The sequence below is a fragment of the Tupaia chinensis genome, unplaced genomic scaffold, assembly GCF_000334495.1.
Source record: "Tupaia chinensis unplaced genomic scaffold, TupChi_1.0 Scaffold000617_1, whole genome shotgun sequence".
Classification (NCBI taxonomy): Eukaryota; Metazoa; Chordata; class Mammalia; order Scandentia; family Tupaiidae; genus Tupaia; species Tupaia belangeri.
The window spans coordinates 840,759-861,521 of NW_006160136.1; the positions used below are offsets into that span (position 1 = coordinate 840,759).

General features: G+C 37.1%; 1 long non-coding RNA gene across 1 annotated transcript in view; it reads right to left on the reverse strand.

Annotated features, from left to right (window-relative positions):
• Positions 1 to 20,763, reverse strand: part of LOC114009752 (uncharacterized) — a 173,997-nt gene that overhangs the window by 2,589 nt on the left and 150,645 nt on the right. The window contains exons 3-5 of the long non-coding RNA XR_003551145.1: positions 16,928 to 17,100; positions 2,592 to 2,679; positions 2,297 to 2,468 (exon numbers count right to left, since the gene is read on the reverse strand). This is a non-coding gene — a long non-coding RNA (uncharacterized LOC114009752). The remainder of the gene's footprint in view (positions 1 to 2,296; positions 2,469 to 2,591; positions 2,680 to 16,927; positions 17,101 to 20,763) is intronic.

Consider the following 20,763-nt stretch of genomic DNA (forward strand, 5'->3'; position numbering starts at 1 on the left):
CTCCCTTCTTCCTTCCAATATCTTTGAGAAAAATCATAATATCCAACAGATTCCTATACTTATTGAACTCATAATGAAGTAGAAAAAAATAGAATTGCAAACCATTTCAGGGCAATGCACTTTGTCTGTAGTAAGGTGAGTTCAAGTTCAAATTTATTAATATGCAGAATCAGGAATGACTCTCCTAATAACTGCTGAGAGAATGCAACCTTAAAGCTTATAGAAATGATCAGGAAAGGCTTCATGGAGTTGGTGACATTCAGGATAAGTTTAGGAGCCCGAATAAACCCAGTTCTATTTGTTATCTTATCCCTAGTACCTTGATTGATATATAGTTGAAGGTTAATAAGTATTAATAAGTAGATAAATGATAGTGGTGGGCAGGGACAAGAAAGGAGATTGGACTCTCCAGACCAGTGGTTATCAGTTATGGCTGAACATGAAAACAACCCTATGATATTCTAGTACCATACTTTTACGAAGGGTTCAGAATGATGAATTTTTAGAAAGTACCACAAATAATTATTTTATGCATGCTTGTGTAAGAATCACAGTACTTGAAAGAAAGAAGCATGTTAAGAGCCAGAGACAAACACATGCTCAGAATCATGTACGGAGTCTTAATTATCCACTTGCTTGTTACAGGCAGAGCACTAAGAATGCAGGCTTCATTAAAAATGTAGCATAAGAGGTTTGGGGGGTAACCACCATCAAAGCAAAGGAAGTTCTCTCTATAAAGAAGGGTTGCGTATTTTACTAAATGGCTGGGTTACTCTGGATCTCTCCAAACCAAGTAATATGGTCTTGTATGCAAGTGCTTTATTTAGAGTTGAATCCTGGAAGCAGGAGTTAAGACCCAAAGAAATCGAAGACTAAGGAAGAAAAAAGAATCTGCTTTGTAATTGGTAACCATATGGACAACTCCAGCTAACCAGAACTTCTAGAGGAACATCTAAAACCTACTTCCGGAGTTTTCCATCACAGGAGCTTCAGAGAGAAACATTGCTCAGCTCCTGTACCCATTGAAGATTGCCCTAGAATGTGTTAACTTTTCTCCATTTTGAGGCATGCCGAGCAGAGAAACTCTGGAGCAAAAGACAGAAGGTGAGCTGTATACACTTGGCATAAATTGCTAACAAGGAAGGTGAATTAAATTTCTCATAAAACTTGGCTAAAGACATAACTGAATTCAGAGATGAAACTTAGAGGGAAGGGGTGGGAGAGTTACAAGAATCTGAAACAGACCTTTAAGCTTTCTTTTCATGAACTATTGCAACATTATCTACTTATCTAAAACGTACACTCGGAATTATCATCCTCCTGGGGAGGTGCAAGGTAGCACAGTGGTAAAACCTGATGCTCTACAAGGCTTATGCACTTGGGAGGGTTCCTGGTTTATGTCTGGAGACTTCCCTGGGTTCACTGGGCATGTACAAGCCCATAATCTAGGACTGATGAAAGGCTGGGCATAGATCACAATGTCAGGACTTTGTTGGCCAGTTCTCTCGCTCATAGAAGAGATAAATTAAAAAAAAAAAAAGAAGAAGAAGAAAAAGAATGATTACCCTCCTATCAAAGCACATTTACTTATTCCTCTAGTTGGTGTATGTTCCATTCAACCTATTGTTTTAGAGTCTTCCACAATCACTGGCCATGTTCTTAACTGAGTTTGTAGAATTTAACATAATTTCCTACTTTACATAAGTCCTCTATAATTGCTACTTTTGAAAGAAACATTTATCAAGATTTTGTTACTTTGCATCTCCTGCAACTCTATTTCTTGTTCCTATCTTCATGGTAGATGATAAATAGTCTTACTGGTTACATGGTTATATGTGTAACATATGTGTAACATGTCTCCAGTCTACCACAATCAAAGAAGCTCAGAAGTACTAATGGGAATATGAAAATCTAAATGATTACATATGGTATTTGCCAAGGAAGGCTGGCTGATTGATGTAGTATTCACCTTGGTAAATCCTCCAAATCCTTTTCCCATACACCAGGGTTTCCAATGCAGAAATTCACTTTCTCAGTGCCTCAGTCTTCATCAGGATCATAAATGCTAATCATATATAGGTAGGCATGTGAGCTTACAACAGAATCTATGAGTGTTTTGTTCACCACCAGAAAGAGTATCACCAAGACCCCATTTAAAGAGAGTTCAATTGTATTATCTCAAAATACTATCTGGTCAAATAAAATAACAATACTTAACAACAAAGACAATAAATTATTTATTGCTGACATCTACTGGGTAGTTGTTTTAGTCCATTTCCTACTGCTGTAACAATACCTGAGCATAGGTAATGAACGAAGGAATGAGGTCTGTTTAGCTCTTTCAAGCTCATTCATGTGGTTGTTGGCAGGGGTTTCTGTTTCTCCCTGAATGTTGGCTGAGGGTCTCAGTTTTTCTCCATGCAGGACTTTTTCATACTTGAGTGTCCTCACAACATGGTAGCTGATTCCTCAGACCAATGAGAGAGAGATTGAGAGATTAGTTTTCCATTGCATTAGATTTCCATTCCTCTTCTTTCCTGCATAATATCTGTTTGACTCATTTCCCTGGCATGGGTTTCTGTAATACTTACATGTAAATTGAAAGTGGTCATAGTTTTTCTTTCCTTGTGATGCTATAGGAATTAGGTTATAAATCCTCTCCCTCCTCTTCAGCATAATCTGTATAGGTTTTGGAGATAAAGTGGACACATTTATATTTGGGTAGCATTATTCTGAGGGACACTGGAAGTCTCCAAATAAATCATTTAATGAGCAAATTGATATGAAAGGAAAAGATTTATTGAATAAAATTATACTGATTATCCATTAGGAGGACTGGATTCTGCGATCATATAATCAGATTCTTTTGTGTGTGACAGAAATAGGTACGTACCCATATTACAACTGAAGTGTTCCTGGGTGTAAAAGTAGAGTTAGTTATAAAATTTTCAAATTTAGTGGCATAAGACCATCTTCTGTGACTATTTATCTGTCAGTGACATACTGGTTGCCTGGAAGGGTGATCTTATAAGTTTGCTATTGTGTGCTTACAGCAGCACCTGAGATTGGATGATTTATGAATAGAGGTTTATTTGACTCATGATTCTGATAGTTGGAAAGCCTAAAGGATGAGGCTGGCATCAGACTGGCTGTATCACAGTATGTCTAACCGAACCTGAAAGGCTCCAGATGTGTGTAGAGAAGGTATGGTTGGTGTTCCATGTGGTTTTCTGTGTGTCTCATTTCTTCTCTTCTTAAACCCACCAGGACTCAAGTATGGAAGCCCTGCCCAAACCACCTAATCATTAACCTTCCCAGAGCCTCACCCTTCAATAAGAATATAATTTTAACGCTCTTAATGACAGTATAATAAAATCTCAACACGTGATTTTGGGGGGACCCTAAAATTACTGCAGAAGGTAAAATCAATAAATGTTCAGTGTGTAAGCCCGTGTCCTCAGCCTTCTCAATATCATCTTTTACTTTTTCAAAACACAGGCACACTGGTTGAAAACATGGCTGTCTCTTTATGCACATACACTATGAAATAAACAACAGGGTGGAGCAGCATGTCTGGAAACATGCATATTCATACTTGCAGATGGGGACTCAGGAACGCTTGCCTACTCAGGTATGACCCAGTCCTTCGTCTCATGAAGAGAACTCCTAGTAGAGTGTGAAGTGCTCAAACTTTAATATCAGACCTGCATTCTATATCCCATAGTGAGATTTCCATTTGAGGGATTTGGCTGAAATACTTCACCTTTGTGAGCCTCAAGTTATTTGTCCAGACTCTTAAGACAGCTTTTTTATATCTTCTTACTAAAACTTGTTTTTTCCTAGGTTTCAATGTTTTTGTTCTATTGACCTCAAATATTTCTCATTGTGTTTGGCTAAGCTTCTTTAGTATCTCCTCACTCTCAAAGACATACTTTGCATTTCCAAGCTAATTCAGGATGTCACATACTGTTGAATCTCTTCTGATCAAGTTCAAAGATTTTGGAGAATAGATAATTTTCTCTTAGGTGGGTAAGAAGAAAGAAGTATTTTTAAAAATGTGTCCCAGAGATGTCATTTTGTGAAGAGAAATGACTGATTTTTGGAGTTGAAATAAATATTCTATTTTTCAAAGCATGTCTCTCCTCTTAAAAAAATATTATTTATTGATAGAGCCTCAATGTACAAATGTGAACATGGGCAAATTGGATGCAAATAAAGCTTACAAATATTTACAATATGTCATATTTTTGTTGCTGTTGCTTTATTTGTCTACTTATACATCGTTATTTCCAATGGATTAATTTAAATAGGTATTGTGTTTATTGGTATTCAATTTTAGATTATTTGGTTAAAGCACTAAACAAGCCATGAAAGTAAGTTATCAAATACTAATGATAAAACTATAGAATTTGGGGTCCTTTGAATTCTTTTTGATGACTTTTTTAATAGGGCATCTCAAAAATCTATCTATGGATATCATACTTTGGACAAATCACACAGAAAAACAGGAGTATTCACAAGTAAGTGACTTTCTGGTCATTAGAACACACACACACACACACACACACACACACACACACACTACTGGCTTTAACTTCCTGGCAACCTTTTAAATGTAGGACAAAACTGCCTGAACTGAATCTAGGTTTCTTTTGAAAACTGACACTTGGTTTCAAGAATTAGGAAACATGATATTGATTCTTTTCCACCAGAGGGCACCACAGACTACAATCCAACAATCCTGCTTGTGGATCTGGGTACATAAACACAATCATCTAAAGTGGGTATTTTTAGATTTTACAGTTTCTTAACAAGGAGAGATTTTTTTTTTTAGATTAAAAAGTGAGCATTATCGATTTTTCAGTAAGATAGGATTTGTTTTAAAGACATTAATCTGACTCGTTATACCCTTCTGACATGTTTACCCTCCAGATGGAAAAATACAAAAACAAAATGAAAACTGTAGTCGTCCTACTTAACCATGCACTTTCACAAGGTTATTTATTTAGAAACTGGGTGATTAAACTATTTTAGCTAGAGTAACCCCATGACAATTTTTCCTGTTGGGATTCATTGGAGACAAATATTTGGAAGTTTTGGGTTGAGTGGAATTGTCATAGGTTCTAATTTTTGAGGAAGCTACAGGAAGCAAGATCTTGCCCTCCAGATGTTTCTCTGGCATGAGAAATAGGTGAGTCCATCTACTTCCAACCCAGGGGTATACACAAGAACTCCTACTCCCTCCAGCACAGTTGACACCCCAACTTTTAATGTATTGAAAATCCCAGCCTTGCCCAAGTCTTTAACAACCAGATGCTTACAAGCCACCCTTTAGTGTGCTTCTAGTGTTGCTGTAAAGACTGATTTATGGGACCAGCAGTTGGCGTAATGGCTATGTCGCTGGACTCCCATGTAGCCAACTGTGGTTCGAGTCCTGGACCCGGTGGCTTAAACTCATACCGGGCAGGTGTGCGTGTGTGCCCAAGATCCCAAGAGAAGAATGGAGGAGAAGAGATTGCAGCATGGCCGTCTCTCTTGGTGCATGATTTCTCACTTTTTCTCACTTTCTGTCTCTTTCTGTCTGGCAAGCGCATGTGCCCTGTAGCAAAAACCTCTCTCAAAAAAAAAAAAAAAAAAAAAAAAAGACTTATTTGTATTCTCTTTGTACTCTGGGGTGCAAGTTTTATGAAAGTTCACTTACAGCCCCTCTGGGTATTCAGGAAGAAGTGCTTGTGAAGTCTAATTCCCATGGCTTCTTTCTCCTGGCTGATGAGGACTGAAACAATACATTTGAAAATGGAGTCCCATTTGAAATTCATGGGCTGGCAGAGGATCGCAGTTGATCATCATTTTTCATGTGAAAATGTGATTTTCTTCCCCACTGTTTCCTCTTTTTCAGCTGTTGGGGAGTATTGAGTTTTCAGCCTATGGCCCAGGACTTCCGTAAAGGTACTGCTGGGGAGATACAGGCTCACCACAGAATGTTTTTCAGACTTAGGAACTGATGAATCCTATCAGTTTAGGATAGCTAATGCTGCTAAGCAGTTGAAGGCACTCTGTTAGTTTGATACAGTTTTCACTATAACTCTGAACAACGACATGGACTTTAACCTGTGTCTATAAAAAACATGACTTTGAGGCTGAGTCTCCTTCCTGGAGACGATGGATAGTGACGTAATTTTATTTTTCCTATAGCAATTAAGGAACAAATTTTATTAAGAAGTAGATTTTAAGTGTTCTTAACATAAAAAAGTATATAGAAAAATGAACTTAGAACATTTTCTACTTCAAGCAAAAAGACTATTAATGAAAATTACTAATCCATTTAAATATATCACTCTATAGACATTCCACATAGCATTATTTTGTTAGCAAACATAAACTTTCTTGAGGTTTTCTTCCTTTTCCCATGTATTGTGTTTTTCTTATTCTAATCCTGACCAATACTAGACAAACCCTAAGACTTCAAACCCTAAGTCTTCCCCCTATCAAATTTAATTATGAAAATGCATAACTGCCACATGTTTGAGTGATTCAATGGAGAACATGGGTTCTCGAACTAGGGAGTTTAAGTCAACATAAATAGTAAGAAGGTTGTCAAGTTGTAATCAGTAATTCAAAACTCTTGGTATCGAAGTTCCAGTCTGCATAAAGCAATATATTATTTTCTATTGGAATTATAATAACCCAGTATGTTTTTATTGATTAGAATCTGTTAGGTAATAAAGTATTACTAACTGGGACCAGTAGTTGGAGTAATGGCTATGTTGCTGGACTCCCATGTAGCCAACCACGGTTTGGGTCCTGGACCCAGTGGCTTGAACTCACGTCAGGCTCATGTGCGTGCATGCCCAAGATCCTGAGAGGACAGTGGAGGAGAAGGGATTGCAGCATGGCCAACCGCTTGGGGAGTGATCTCTCACTTTCTGTCTCTGTCTCTTTCTGGTGAGCACACGTGCCCTATAGCAAAAATCTTTCCAAAAAAAAAAAAAAGGATCATGGACTAACAAAACCAGGAAACAGTGCAGAGTTATCAATATGCCTTTTTTTTTCTTTCTTATTGCCTTCTCTCTCCTTTCCTTCAAAGCAAAGAATTTTAGGAAATTGAAATAGAAGTTTGATAACTGTGTTTCTCACTTTCCACTTTCTCCTCAACCCCCAAGTATTGTTTTCTGCTTCCAAATGTTACTGACGCTGCTTGCATTAAAGCTACCAATGACCTTGTTGCCAAGAAGCCCACTATCTTTATGTAATTTGCCTTTCTGTAAAGTCTGACATACACTTGCTTCTTTCAAGCACAAGATGTTCTTATCCAGTTGAACTCTCCCTCCTCTGGCTGTTTCCTCTCTCTTTCTTTCTCCTCTGACCACATTTACACATACATTCTCTTGGGTTCTAATCTCATTCCTCTTTTATCAGTGTATGATCCTTCCAAAGTGTCTCATTCTGACACCAACGATTATTGATATCATGATAATTTTTTAATCTTTTCTCTGGTTCACTCTTCTGAGATTCAGTCTCCCATTCCTGTCTCCCAAATTCTCCTACCTGCACATCTGAAGTAGAGAAAATGCTGTGTCCATTCAAATGTTTGTTTTCTTTTTTGTGTGTTTTACTAGACATATCTGCAGACCATCCCTGCAGTTATATGAGGCATGTGATACACTGATGGCCAATGGAGTGTGAATAAAATCCAAACATCGCTCTCGTTTCTGTCCCTATGATCCCCTGCATGGCCTTCCAAGTTCTTTCTTTTTTCTATCAGCACTGGAGGATGGTGGTGTCATAAGGTCCATCCATCCAAAATGTTCATACCAATTTCTGCTAAAATGAAGAACTGGAAAGAATTGGAAATTTTAGTTCCAGTGGTAAGACTGCTAGTATTGCAGTATGATATAGGACTCACTATCTTTAAAACAAAACTCATTTGGTTCCACATAATAAACTTCCCATATCAGTAAGCAAAACCACCCAAATTTCCCAAACGAGAAAATGTGAAGACTGTCAAGAATTACTCTCCAACCTCATTCCAACACCCAGTTTCTCTCCCATCAAACCATTTTTTAAATTTTTTAAAGAATTAATTTTTTAACTTTATTTATTTTTTTTAACTTGATCAGAGAGGGACAGAACAAGAGAGAGAGGAAGAGAGAGAGAGAATGAGAAAGCAAGCCGCCAGGTCCAGGATTCGAACCACGGTTGGCCACGTGGCAGTCTAGCACCTTTAACAACCACACCACCTGCCATCCCCCCACCAAGCCATTTAAATACCATTTACATTTCCATGAACATTTCCATGAACACTTTAACTGTCTTCTGCTTTTAGTTTCCGCTCCCATCCTTCAGAATACATTTCTCAGGTCCTTTGAAGGATAGTCTTGTTTCTTGTAATTATTTTTCACCTTGAAAATTAGTAGCATTAATTTCCTGCTTAGAAATGAATATATGCATATTTCAGAAATTTTGAATAACTCAGAAGAGTATCCTTGCATCCTTCCCTATTTCCAATTCTCTTCCTCAGAAACAAATGCTCTCAACTGCTTAATTATTTACTTTTTAGGCATTGTTCTCCACATTTTTAAGTGATATGCAATTCATAGAGCCTTAAAATTTGACATGTTATTACTGACTTTCTACTTTGGGAATTGAGGATTTAGTTCTCATATATCCCACACTGCTGCACAAATATGCTTGACAACAATGTTATGTCACCTTTTTGGTTAAATCAATAATAGCATTAGTGTTATTATTCTGTAAATATTATTCATAATTGACCCTCATAACTAACTTATTCTTGTTTGTTTTTCTTTTCTTTTTCCTAGGGTTTAATAACCACCTCTGTTTATTGTCTTTTTAGTTTTCTATATATCTATCACAATTTTACTCTATGCCTTCAAAAATCAGTCTTTTCACAAAATTAAAGTTCATTAGATATTCAATTAAATACATTTTGGGGCAATCTCCCTATTAATGTCCTTCATTTTCATGTTCCAGTCTGGAGCATATATTTTCAGTATCTAAAATTTGTAAATGATACTTAAAAATGAATAATAAAAAGAAAAAGGTGAAAGAAAATAGACAAAGATGTGAAAAGGCTATTCTTTAAAGAGGAAAACAATGACCAATACACATGCGAAAAGTTACTTCCTTCCAAGGGCATTAGAAAAATTACAAAGCTTGATCATACTAAGTTTATTCAAAGTTAAATTGGCCCAGTCGCTGTGGCACAGCAGTAACATAAGTGCCTTGCAAGGCTGGAAACCTTACAGCCAACCATGGATTTAGATCCATTGATTAGCCTGAAAACAAGCAGGCGGTCCAGGGTTGTGAAGAATGGGAGGGCTGGGGAAGTGGGGTCAAGGCATGATGAAACCCTGCCGAGTACCTCTTTCCTCCTCTCTCGTATGTGTGTGAACACAGCCTCATTAAAAAATAAACATTAAATTGGTACAAACTCTTTGGAGAGTACCTCACAATCTAATGAAGTTGTAGACATACATAAGTTATTTAAGTTGTATGGTCTAACAGAACTCATGTTCATATTTATGAGTAGATGTGTATTCTCTTTATTTTAAGATTTTTCATTCATTTCTTCTATGTGTGTGTGCGTGCACGCGCAAGAGAGAGAGAGAGAGAGAAAGCACACACCCCAACGGGGCTCCAACACCATGATTGATTCCATCTTCAGCCAACACCCAATCATGGACAAACAAATGCCCAGTGTACTTAGGGAGGGCTTCAGAGTTGAAACTGGAACCTTTCCATTTAAGATTACCTTGCAGAGTATAATATTTTTTTTCTTTTTAAGAAATTTTCTATAGGGTGCATGTACTTATCTCAGAGAGACAGAGAGAAAAGAGGGGAGTGAGAAAGCATCCCCCATGGGGCAAAGCTCTGATTCACTTCTTTCTACTCCAGTCTCTTCTTGGGATTTTGGGCATGAGCCCACATGTGCCCAGCATGTCTTTCAAGCTGCTGGGCCCAAGACTGAGCCCACATGTTCCCAGCATGTCTTTCAAGCTGCTGGGCCCAAGACTTGGTCTGAGAGTCAGCTGTATGGAATCCATCTATCTTTTTTTTTTTTTTTTTTTGGAGAGATTTTTGCTATAGGGCACGTGCGCTTGCCAGACAGACAGAGAGAGACATAGAGACAGAAAGCGAGAAATTACCCCCAGGGGGGATGGTCATGCCGCAATCCCTTTTCCTCCATTCTCCTCTTGGGATCTTGGGCACGAACGCACATGCGCCCGGTGTGAGTTTTAAGCCACTGGGTCCAGGACGTGAACTGCGGTCAATTACGTGGGAGTCCAGCGACATAGCCATTACGCTAACTGCTGGTTCCCCGGGATCCATCTATCTTAACCATAAGACTACCAACCAGCCGACAGAGAACCATTACTTTATCATTGTGCCATCTGGCCCCCTGAACTGGAGACTCTGCAACACTTTATTATTATTATTAGTAGTAGTAGTTTTTGCTATAGGGCTAGCATGCTCTCTGGGGAGAGAGACAGACACGGAGAAAGTGTGGAGGGAGAAAGCGAGAAAGCATCCACACCCCCCCTGGGGGGGGAATGGCTATGCCACAACCCCTTGTCTTCCATTCTCCTCTTCGGATTTTGGGCAAGCATGCACAAGCCACTGATCCTGGACACGAACTGCAAAGACAGCCATGAGGGATCTAGCCACCTTAACCTCCATGCTACCTGCTGGCCCTCTAATTAGAATAATTCTAATGTCCATCAGTGGAACAGTGGATCACTAACCGATGGTATATTCATGTCGTGGAATACAGTATTGCTGTGAAATGAATGAAGTATGGATAAATCTCAAATAACAAATGATGGGAAATAGTAAAATGCCAATTTTTATATAGAGATTATTCCTGGGAGGAAAGGGCTGGGGAGATAATGGGGTAGAAAAACAGAAGACTTTCACTTTATTAGCATTTTCTTTGTGAAGCCGCATAATGACCACATTATATTATTCTTCACACTTTGTCTTAAATATTTCCTAATACATGAGGAAGCACAACTGGAATCAAAATATTCTAAAAGAGCATGTTTGCTGTGATCTTTGAATATATACAATTGTCTGACTGTATTAGATGTCTGGACCCCATTGGAAGTTTCCAGAAAGAGGATCATAAGAACAATGTTACTTGACAGAAAAGAAAGGGAAAAGCTGACCACTTAATTTTTTTTTCCATTCTCTCTAAATATCTCTTAAAATGAAAGATGCTGTGTTTGGATAGTATTTGGGAAATAAGTTTACTGGATTGGTTTGTAGCTAATGGGGAATTTCATTTTGACTTATGGGAATTTTATGTCTGAAAGTACATCAAACAGGAATTAAGTAAATATCTGACTAGAAACATGAGTTTTGAATGTGCCGGTCTGTCATTATAGCAGAGAGATGCCTTCAGAAAACTGGGCTTTCCATAATCCGAAATCTCTCAGGCCTGTGTGGAAATACTGAAGGCTTTTCCAGATCTGCACACACCTTGATGTGCAGGACTTTGCTAATTAAGCTAAGGTACTTTGCCAGGAGTGCTTATTTAACAGGATATGGAAGTCAGTCCTGCTGCTTTTGCATGTGTTTACTTTGGATGGAACACATCTCTGCAATGACTGTCAATAATTTCCATTGTAATGGAAGAAGAACTGCTCTAGGCCCATGGGATGAAATAGAATAAAAATTGGTCAAACTTTCAGTATCAGTTATTTTAAGGCACAATTTTAAAATTGAAGTGTGAGGTATAAGGGAGGGGAAAACATTTGACATACAGAAAAATTTTAAAAAGAAAAGAAAAATAGAATATGTTCATCTTGAAACTAACTAAACTTCTATGTAACAGGTTATTTCAAAAATGGCTTAATTAAAGTGTGCATGATGACATTTCTAGTCATCCTGATATTTTCAAACTAATTATTGATTTGTCAGTATTGTTTTCATTTCTGTCCGTGATTATATATTGATTGAATAAAAAAAAGTTCTCTAAAAAAAAAAAATAGATTGCATCAAGTATTCGGTCATGTAACACTCCTAGGGGTTGCCCTGTGCTGCTAAGTTCACCATTAAAAGGAATTCTATGAGGTTCTGCAGTGGAAGCAATGGACAGAAAATTAGAATCCTTGCATTTGCACTCAGCTCTACTAACTTGTTATCTGGTGGTATGTCAAGAAACTCCAATTCTCTCAGCTTTCTGAACTAAAATGTTAAAACGTTTACACTCACGGGGCATAGCAGGCTTAGTAAAAATTTAGAAATTCTGACTAATAAGTTGCTTTTCTTCCAAAGCACTCAAGATACTAAAATTAATTAGGTGCTATCTACTTATTAAATGTTAGATGATGAATGTTTTTACTGAGATTGGAGATTCTGGGGAAGAAATTGTGAAACGTAATTATTGTTGGCAATGAGTAGCATAGAAGCTGAATAGCAGGAAAGAACTTCATATCATTACTGTAGCATATATTAGCTATTTTACTGTAAGAATGGAAAAGTATACCAAAAGTATTCTAAATTGAAAGGTTCAATCAACAGAAAGAAACACTGGTATATCTGAACTTTTAGGATAGACTTCCTGACAGACCTTAAGGATGTCTTTGAGTTGAGACCAAAGATAATATATTTCTTTAGTATTATATTTGTACCAAGAAAAGCCAATTTCCAGAACTGCATACACTGTGCCCTAGAAACATTCTAGTGACTCAAGAAGATATATAAAATCCCCCCTAGTAGAAGGCTAGTTAAGAATTTAGAAAAGAATGAAATGTGATAGCCATTATTTTAAAAAATTATGTTAATTTAACTTATTTACTTATTTTTAATTTGACCAGAGAGGGACAGAGTGAGAGAGAGAGGGAAAGTGAGAAAGCAAGTTGCCAGGTCTGGGACTCAAACCGCGGTCGACCATGTGGGAGTCCAGTACCCTTAACCACCATGCCACCTGCTGGCCCTGATAGCCATGATTTTAAAGTGTCTCTTCTAAAGATGTCTGGAGCTACCAGCCTAAATCCAAGACAGGGCCAGTGTACTGCAGAATTTTGGGTGTTTCCTCTGTAGGCAACTTCAGTGAGATTATGTCTCACATAGTCTGATCTTGTCAGCGTCTTCTCTTCCTTCCTTCCATCTAACTTGGGTTTAGAGAGATATTTTTTATCTTAATTATATCCGCGTAGTTTATACCATAGACTACCTTATCAATTATAGAGGGCAGTTTAATAGCACTAGAATAAAACTACATTTCAGGAATTTACTGTAGTCAGTAGGTAAATCAAAAATAGTTATCCTTTACAAGTGCAAGATAGTTTAGTTTCCAAAGTGTTTTCATATTTTCTCTGATTCCATCATCAAAGACAAAAGACCCAATTCTTTTTTAAAGCAATTTTTCAAAGAATAGATGTATGTGTTCTTTCAAAGCAACTTCTGGTGGCTGAGATCCATCTTGGGCCCTCCAAGTTGAACATTCTGTTCTTAAAAACTAAGGGTAAAGAATTTTTTAAAATGCCAGAAAGACTTTCTCTCTGCCTCTCATTTTCTTTTTTTTTTTTTCACAGTCTAATATGCCTTTAGACCACTTAGAACTGTGACAACTTATGGATCTCCAACTGCAAATTGAAAGAAAAACCCCAAGGAAAGTGCTTTGGTATTGTTGGGGTGAGGAATGGTGATAAGGAGAGTAATTCAAATCTGGTATTTCAGGCCAGCCCCATAGCACAGTGGTTTAGTGAGCCAGATTCCATATGGCTGACCATAGTTTGACTCCTTACCAAGTCAACTTGAAAAACATGTTAGGTGTGTGTGTCTGTGTGTGTGTCCCAAATCCTGGTGAGATGAAGAAATGGAAGAGGAGGAATTGCATCATGACCTTGTCTCACTGGTGTGTGACATGCTTTCTCTCTCTATGTCTTTCTCTCTTTCGGGCCATGGCATGTGCTATGTGGCAATTAAATAAAAAAGACTTGTGAAAAAAGAAAACTAGATATTTTTTAAGAAAATCAAATGGTTCTAGCAAAGGTAATAGAAGCTTCCCAAAGAAGATGAATGCCATTCTTAAAAGAAATAGTGTTTGGAGCAGACAAAACCATTAGATGTTCATTTAAACATCTTATTTAAATTTTTTACCATTTATAATTTATAGATGAGAAGTCAGATTAAGAGTGGTATTGTGATTATTTTTTCAAGGTCATGCAGCTCCTAAGTGAGAGAACTGTGGTGTAGGCCTTGGCTTCCTTTCTCTTCATTGATATATCATTATGTAATTTAACCTATAGATTGGTGTGTGTCAGATAACACTGATGTTTATAAGATTTCTAGGGAGGACTCATGGGGGATGTATATTTTTTCAGGTTTAGGAGAAATCTCAGAGAGCCTGTGAGCAATAGTAGTAAGTTATTCCCCAAAGTCAGTTTGTCTAGTCAGCATCTATTCATTGAGCATCTGCTGTAAACCATTGTATTGTGTTAGGCTTTTGAATTACAAAAAGGAAAGAGGAAAAGTCATGATTTAACTAATCACAAACCATTAAGTGTACAAAAGAAAAAGCTACCTGATGCTATGAAAGTATATAAAATAATATAGATAGGGGTGTGTGTGTGTGTGTGTGTGTGTGTGTGTACATGCATGTGTGTGTGTTAATGATTGGGAAGGTGTAGTTATAAAAATTTTCCTTCCAGATAATTTTGAAGTTATTTTACGATGTCAGAAACTGGTTAAATCTGAGAGATTATTTCTCCCAGAATATGTGCAAGTACTTTGAGTTTTCTTTCGGGGAGGTCATCTACTTCTGAAATTCATACTCCCAAGAAAGAGACTTGAATTCACTTTATAGGGAATATATTTTCATTATTAGTGGGCCAATTAATATCCATATCTGTATCAGTTAGTTAATGCCGTGTAATACATCAACCCCAAATTTAATGACCTAAAGCAACACTAATTATTTTTCAAACATCTGCTAGTTATTGGGCTTTTCACTGATTTGCAATACTCGTCTGTACTTTCTATTTCAAGCTAAGGATGTAACTGGGCTTAGCTTCTTACTGAGAGTTGCCAGTTTGTTCCATGTCTATTCACCTGCAGGCCCAGGTTGAGGGTCAGCGATAACAAAGGGGAACCTCCTCTCATGACAAACGTGGCAGTGTGAGAAAACAAGCCTTTCTAAGCATGTTCTAAGCTTGCCATTGTGTCCTATTTGCAAGCATCTTATTGGATGAAGCAAGTTAAATGGCTGAGTCCTAAGGGAAGGGTTGGGGAAGAACGTTCTTCTCATGGAAATGATGGAGTTGAGGATGGGAGAGCAGCAGAAGTGAATAGTCCTGAGCAGCAATCTAACCATGGAGTTCATAGTTAAAAGTGCAGTTTTTAAAAATGTATATATTGGGGGCAGCAGGTGGTGAAAGGCACTGGACTCCCACATGGCTGACCATGGTTTAAGTCCCAGAGCTGGCAGCTTGCTTTCTCACTTACTCACTCTCTCTCTCTCTCTCTCTCTCTCCCTCCCTCCCTCCCTCCCTGGTCAAATTAAAATAAATAAAGTTAAGTAAAATAATTCTTTTTTAAAAAAGTGTATATATTTACAAAAAAATTGTATTCCCAGGTGATTCTACAAAAGAAGCACAAAGTGCTATGAGGAAGATGTATAATGAAAACATAAATACTCTTAAATTTTAAGAGTGGTGTGTGTGTGTGTGTGTGTGTATGTGTGTGTCTGTATGTGTGTGTGTGTGTGTGTGTATATTTATGAGGAAGATATACATGTGTATGTGTGTTTGTGTGAGTGTGTGTGCATGTGTGTGTGTGTTTGCCATAAGGGTTTTTCTTATTATTTTACAAAAATGTATTTTCCTGTCTACTGAACTTTTATTCTTCTACTTTTATTAATTTCACGTTAGCCAAGGAATCATCTGATGCGAAGAAGATCCTTTCATTACGTTTTTCTGGATAACCCTGTAAAATGTGGCTTAGCCCATTTTCCTCCTTTTCAAATCTCAGGCAAACATCTGTGTTACTCATTATCCTGTTTTAACTACTATGTTATGATTAGTCCCTGTAAGGCCATTTTACTGTTTTCAGTTAAAAATAATTTTCTTCAGTCCTCATAATCTGGTCTTACTCTGTTCCTCTTCTCTGTCTCCAGCAGTTATTCTGAATCTTCATGTGTCTCTCTTCCTGGTGTATGTGTTCTTCCAAACTGCATATTGATGGTCTTACGTTATTATATTTTTGAATGATATAAATGGTGTCCTGTTATAGATCTCATTTTATTTCTCCTTTTTTGCACTTAACTCTTCTTTGATCATGGCTGTTTGTGATATTAGGCCTATCCGGCATCCATTGTTTTTGCTGTTTAGTATTCGGGAGTTTGTATCCATCACATTTTATCTGCCCATTCTCCCAAGGATGGGAGTTGTATTTGTCTACTCAGGCTTCAATAACCAAATACCACAGACCATGTAACCTAAACAACAGAAATTTATTTTCTCGTGGTTCTGGAAACATGAAAGTGCCTGCAAAGTTGCTGACTAGTGAAGGCTCTCCCCTACTACGGGCTCACATGGCCTTTTTCTGATGCTTGTAGGCAAAGAAAAAGCTCCCTGGTACTTCTCTTTATAGGGAAACCTGCGCTACTGGGTTAGGCATCCACTCTTAGACCCCATCTAGTGTTAGTGGCCTCTTTCAAGACTGTCTCCAAATACGATCACATTATAAGGTTCTAGGGGTTAGAACTTCCATAATGTGTACAAATTGAGGGAGGCATCTAACTCAGTCCACCACAAAGGCTCTGATTTCTTTCTCTCCCTCCTAACTCTAATACCTCTAAAAAAATATTATGACTATCCTCTTACTTGCTGTATTAACTTAGTCTGCTACTACAAAACACTACAGGTTGTGTGACTTAAACAATGGTTTATTTTCTTACAGTTCTGGAGGCTAGAAGTCCTTGATCAAAATGCCATTTAATTTGGTTCCTGATGAGCCGTCTCTTCCTAGCCTGTAGATATCTCCACCTTTTAGCCATGTGCTTGCATGTCTTTCTTCTGGTAATGCATGGAAGAAGGAAGAGAATTTTCTTAACTCCTGATGGCCCTGTCTCTATCAAATAGAGAAACACAGAAAGTTAAGGCTTTAAGATATGAATTTGGGAGAACACAGATATTTAGTCCACAGTGTTTACATATACGAGAAATTTCTTAAATGTCTTAAGAATTTCCTTAAGATGCCATATTATTTATAATAGTCCACCCAGGATGGAAAAACAACTGACTTCACAATTTCTGTGGCTTAATGCAATAAAATTTTATTTTTCACTCATGCTGGTGATTCAACTCAAGTCTCAACATAGAAGATGCACTCATGGTTGTCATTCAAGACTACAGGTTGATAGAGACTAAATCTCAAAATGTCCCTTCACATTTATTGATTTGTATATGTTAAATCATCTTGCATCCCTGGTATGACACCCATTTGATCTTGGTGAGTGATTTTTTTAATGTGTTTTTCAATTCTGATTGCTAGTATTTTGTTTAGAATTTTTCAATCTATGTTCCTCAGTAATATTTGATATCATTGTTGTGTCCTTATTGGGTTTTGCTATCAGGGTAATGCTAACCTTGTAGAACAAGTTTGGCAAAGTCCCCTCCTGCCCAATTTTTTAGAATAGCTTGTGAAAAATTGCTATTAGTTTTTCTTTAAATATTTTATAGAATTCAGCAGTAAAGTCATAAGGTCTTGGGATTTTCTTTGATGGAGGATTTTTTTTTTTTTTTGAGGGTTTTGCTGTAGGATGCGTGTGCTTGCCAGAAAGATAGAGACAAAGAGACAGAAAGTGAGAAATCACCCCCCAGGGAGGATGGCCACGCTGCAATCCCTTCTCCTCCATTCTCCTCTTGGGATCTTGGGCACTCATGCACACGCACCTGGTATGAGTTTAAGCCATTTGGTCTGGGACTCGAACTGCAGTCGACTACATGGGAGTCCAGCAACCTCGTCATTATGCCAACTGCTGGTCCCTTTGATGGAGAACTTTTTAATACTTCTTTAATTACATTACTAATTTTTGACCTTTTTAGATTTTCTATTTCTTCTAACAATAAGTAAATAAATAACCTGATTTAAAAATGGGCACAAATGGGTTTAATTCCCAGTTCACCTTAAAAGCTGGTCACAGTGTTATACAGCTGAAATACCAATGATTTGGGAAGGTGAAGATAGGAAGATTGTGAGCTCAAGGCTGTCCGGGGCAAAGCAAGGATCTGTCTAAATATGACCTGATGTGGTTACACATGCATATAATCCAAGCTTAAAGACTGAGACAGGGAGATCATTACAGGATGATACCCTGTCTTTTATATATATACATATATATATATATATATATATATATATATATAACACAAGATTTAAGTCAATATTTCTTCATAGAAGACATACAAAAAGACAAAAGGCATACAAAAAAATTTCAGTACCACTAAGCATCAGGGAAATGCTAATCAAAACCCTAATGAAATATCCTCTCATTCCAGTTACAATAGCCATTAACATCATCATCATCATCATCATCATAATAATAATAATAATAATAAATGATGGTGAGGGAAAAGAGGAACACTTATAAATTGTTAGTGGGAACATAAATTAGCATAGCCACTACAGAAGTCAGGATGAAAGTTCTTCAAAAAATTAATAATGGTAGATCCACAATATGATCCAGCAATGCCAGCCCACCTCCAAGTACATATCCAAGAATGTGATCCTCATGCTGAAGTGACAGCTGCAGTCCCATATTGATTGCAGCACTATTCACAATAGGCAAGATATGGAATCCTTCTAAATGCCCATCAACAGAAGAACGGAAAAAATGTGGCATATACACACAATAGGCTACTATTCAGACAAAAAAGAGAGAGAGAGAAGAAGGATGAAATTCTGTCTTTTGCAATACAGGAAATGAACCTGGAAGACTTTATGTTAAGTGAAATATGACAGACACAAAAAGACATGTACTGCACTCATATATAGAACCTAAAAACAAAAAATGGATCTGATAGAGGTTGAGATTAGAACAGAAGTTATCAGAGACTGGGGAGAATAAATAAGAGGCAAGAGGGATATGAGAGGGTTCAACAGATGCAATGTTATAGTTAGACAGGAGGAACAGTTATGCTATTCTAGTGCTCAGAAGGGTGATTATAGATAACAGTAATACAATGCATATTACAAATATCCAGAACAAAGGAGCTGAACGTTCTCACAACAAATAAATAATTTAAGGTCATAGCTATCAACCAATTACCGTAACTTGATCATTACTTAATGTATACATTTATCAAAACATCATATTGTACTTCATAAATATATATAGCCATTATGCAGATAAATTAAAAAACATAAGGAAGCAGAATAAATTCTTAATTTTGATATAAATCACACTTGTCAATTTTTTTTACCATATAGTTGGTACATACTAAGTTATGCTTAAAAATGACTATCATTCACAGTAATATTTTTCTATATATTATTTTATAAAATTTGTAGATTTGTTTTTTTAAGAATTATTTTATTTAACTTTATTTACTATTATTATCATTATTATTTTCCAGTTTGATCAGAGAGAGACAGACAGATAGAGAGGAAGTGAGAAAGCAAGCCACCAGATCTGAGACTTGAACCATGGTCGGCCATGTGGGAGTCCAGTACCTTTAACTACCATGCCACTTGCTGGCCCTTGTAGATTTGTTTTTAACATTTAGATCTTTAATCCACCTGGGATTTACTTTTCATATATAGTGATACATAGAGAAAAGTGTCATGTTCTCTCTTTTTTTTTTTCATGTTCTCTTGATTATGAGAAAGTTTTACCAATTATTCTATAATTTCCTCATTAACTCGGTGATGTCATCTTTATTGTATATTAAATTTCCATATCTACATGTGGCTGCCTTTTACTTTCTTATTTTTTTTTTCCATTGGACATTTTACCCACTAGTAACACAATGTATTTAAAACAATGTTTCTGGGGCCGGCAGATGGCATGGTGTTTAAGGTGCTGGACTCTTGAGTGGCTGACCACTGTTTGAGTCCCAGACCTGGCAACTTGCTTTCTCACTTTATCTCTCTGTCTGCCTGTCTCTGGTCAAATTTAAAAATAACAATAATAATAAATAAAAGTAAATAAAATAAATCCTTGAAAAAAACACATAATGCTTCTGGTATATCTTAAAATCCAGTAGAGAAAAATCACTCCTCTTTTCTCTGTCCTTTGTTCTTAGTTATGATTAACTTAGTGATTGATGAATATTTAATTAGGTCATGCAAATTTTAGAGTAAATTCATTAAGTTCTTTTAAAAAGTAAATGTTGGGACTAGCATGGTGTAATGGCTACATCACTGGACTCCCACATTGTCGACACAGTTCACGTCCCAGACCCAGTAGCTTAAAACTCATGCTGGGCATGTGTGCATGCGTGCCCAAGATCCTGAGAGGAGAATGGAGGAGAAGGGACTGCTGCCTGGCCATCCACCATAGGAGGGTTATTTTTTGCTTTCTGGCTCTCTACTTTTTTTCTGTCCCTTGGCAAGTGTACACACCCTTAGCAAAAATGTCTTTCTCTTAAAAAAAAAAAAAAGTGAATGTTTGGTTGTATTGCACTAAATGTATAGGCTAAAGCATAATCAGTGTTCTTATAATATTAAATTGTTTTATCCAATGGTAGTGACTGGCTCCCAAGTGACTCTAATTGTATTTTATATTCTTTA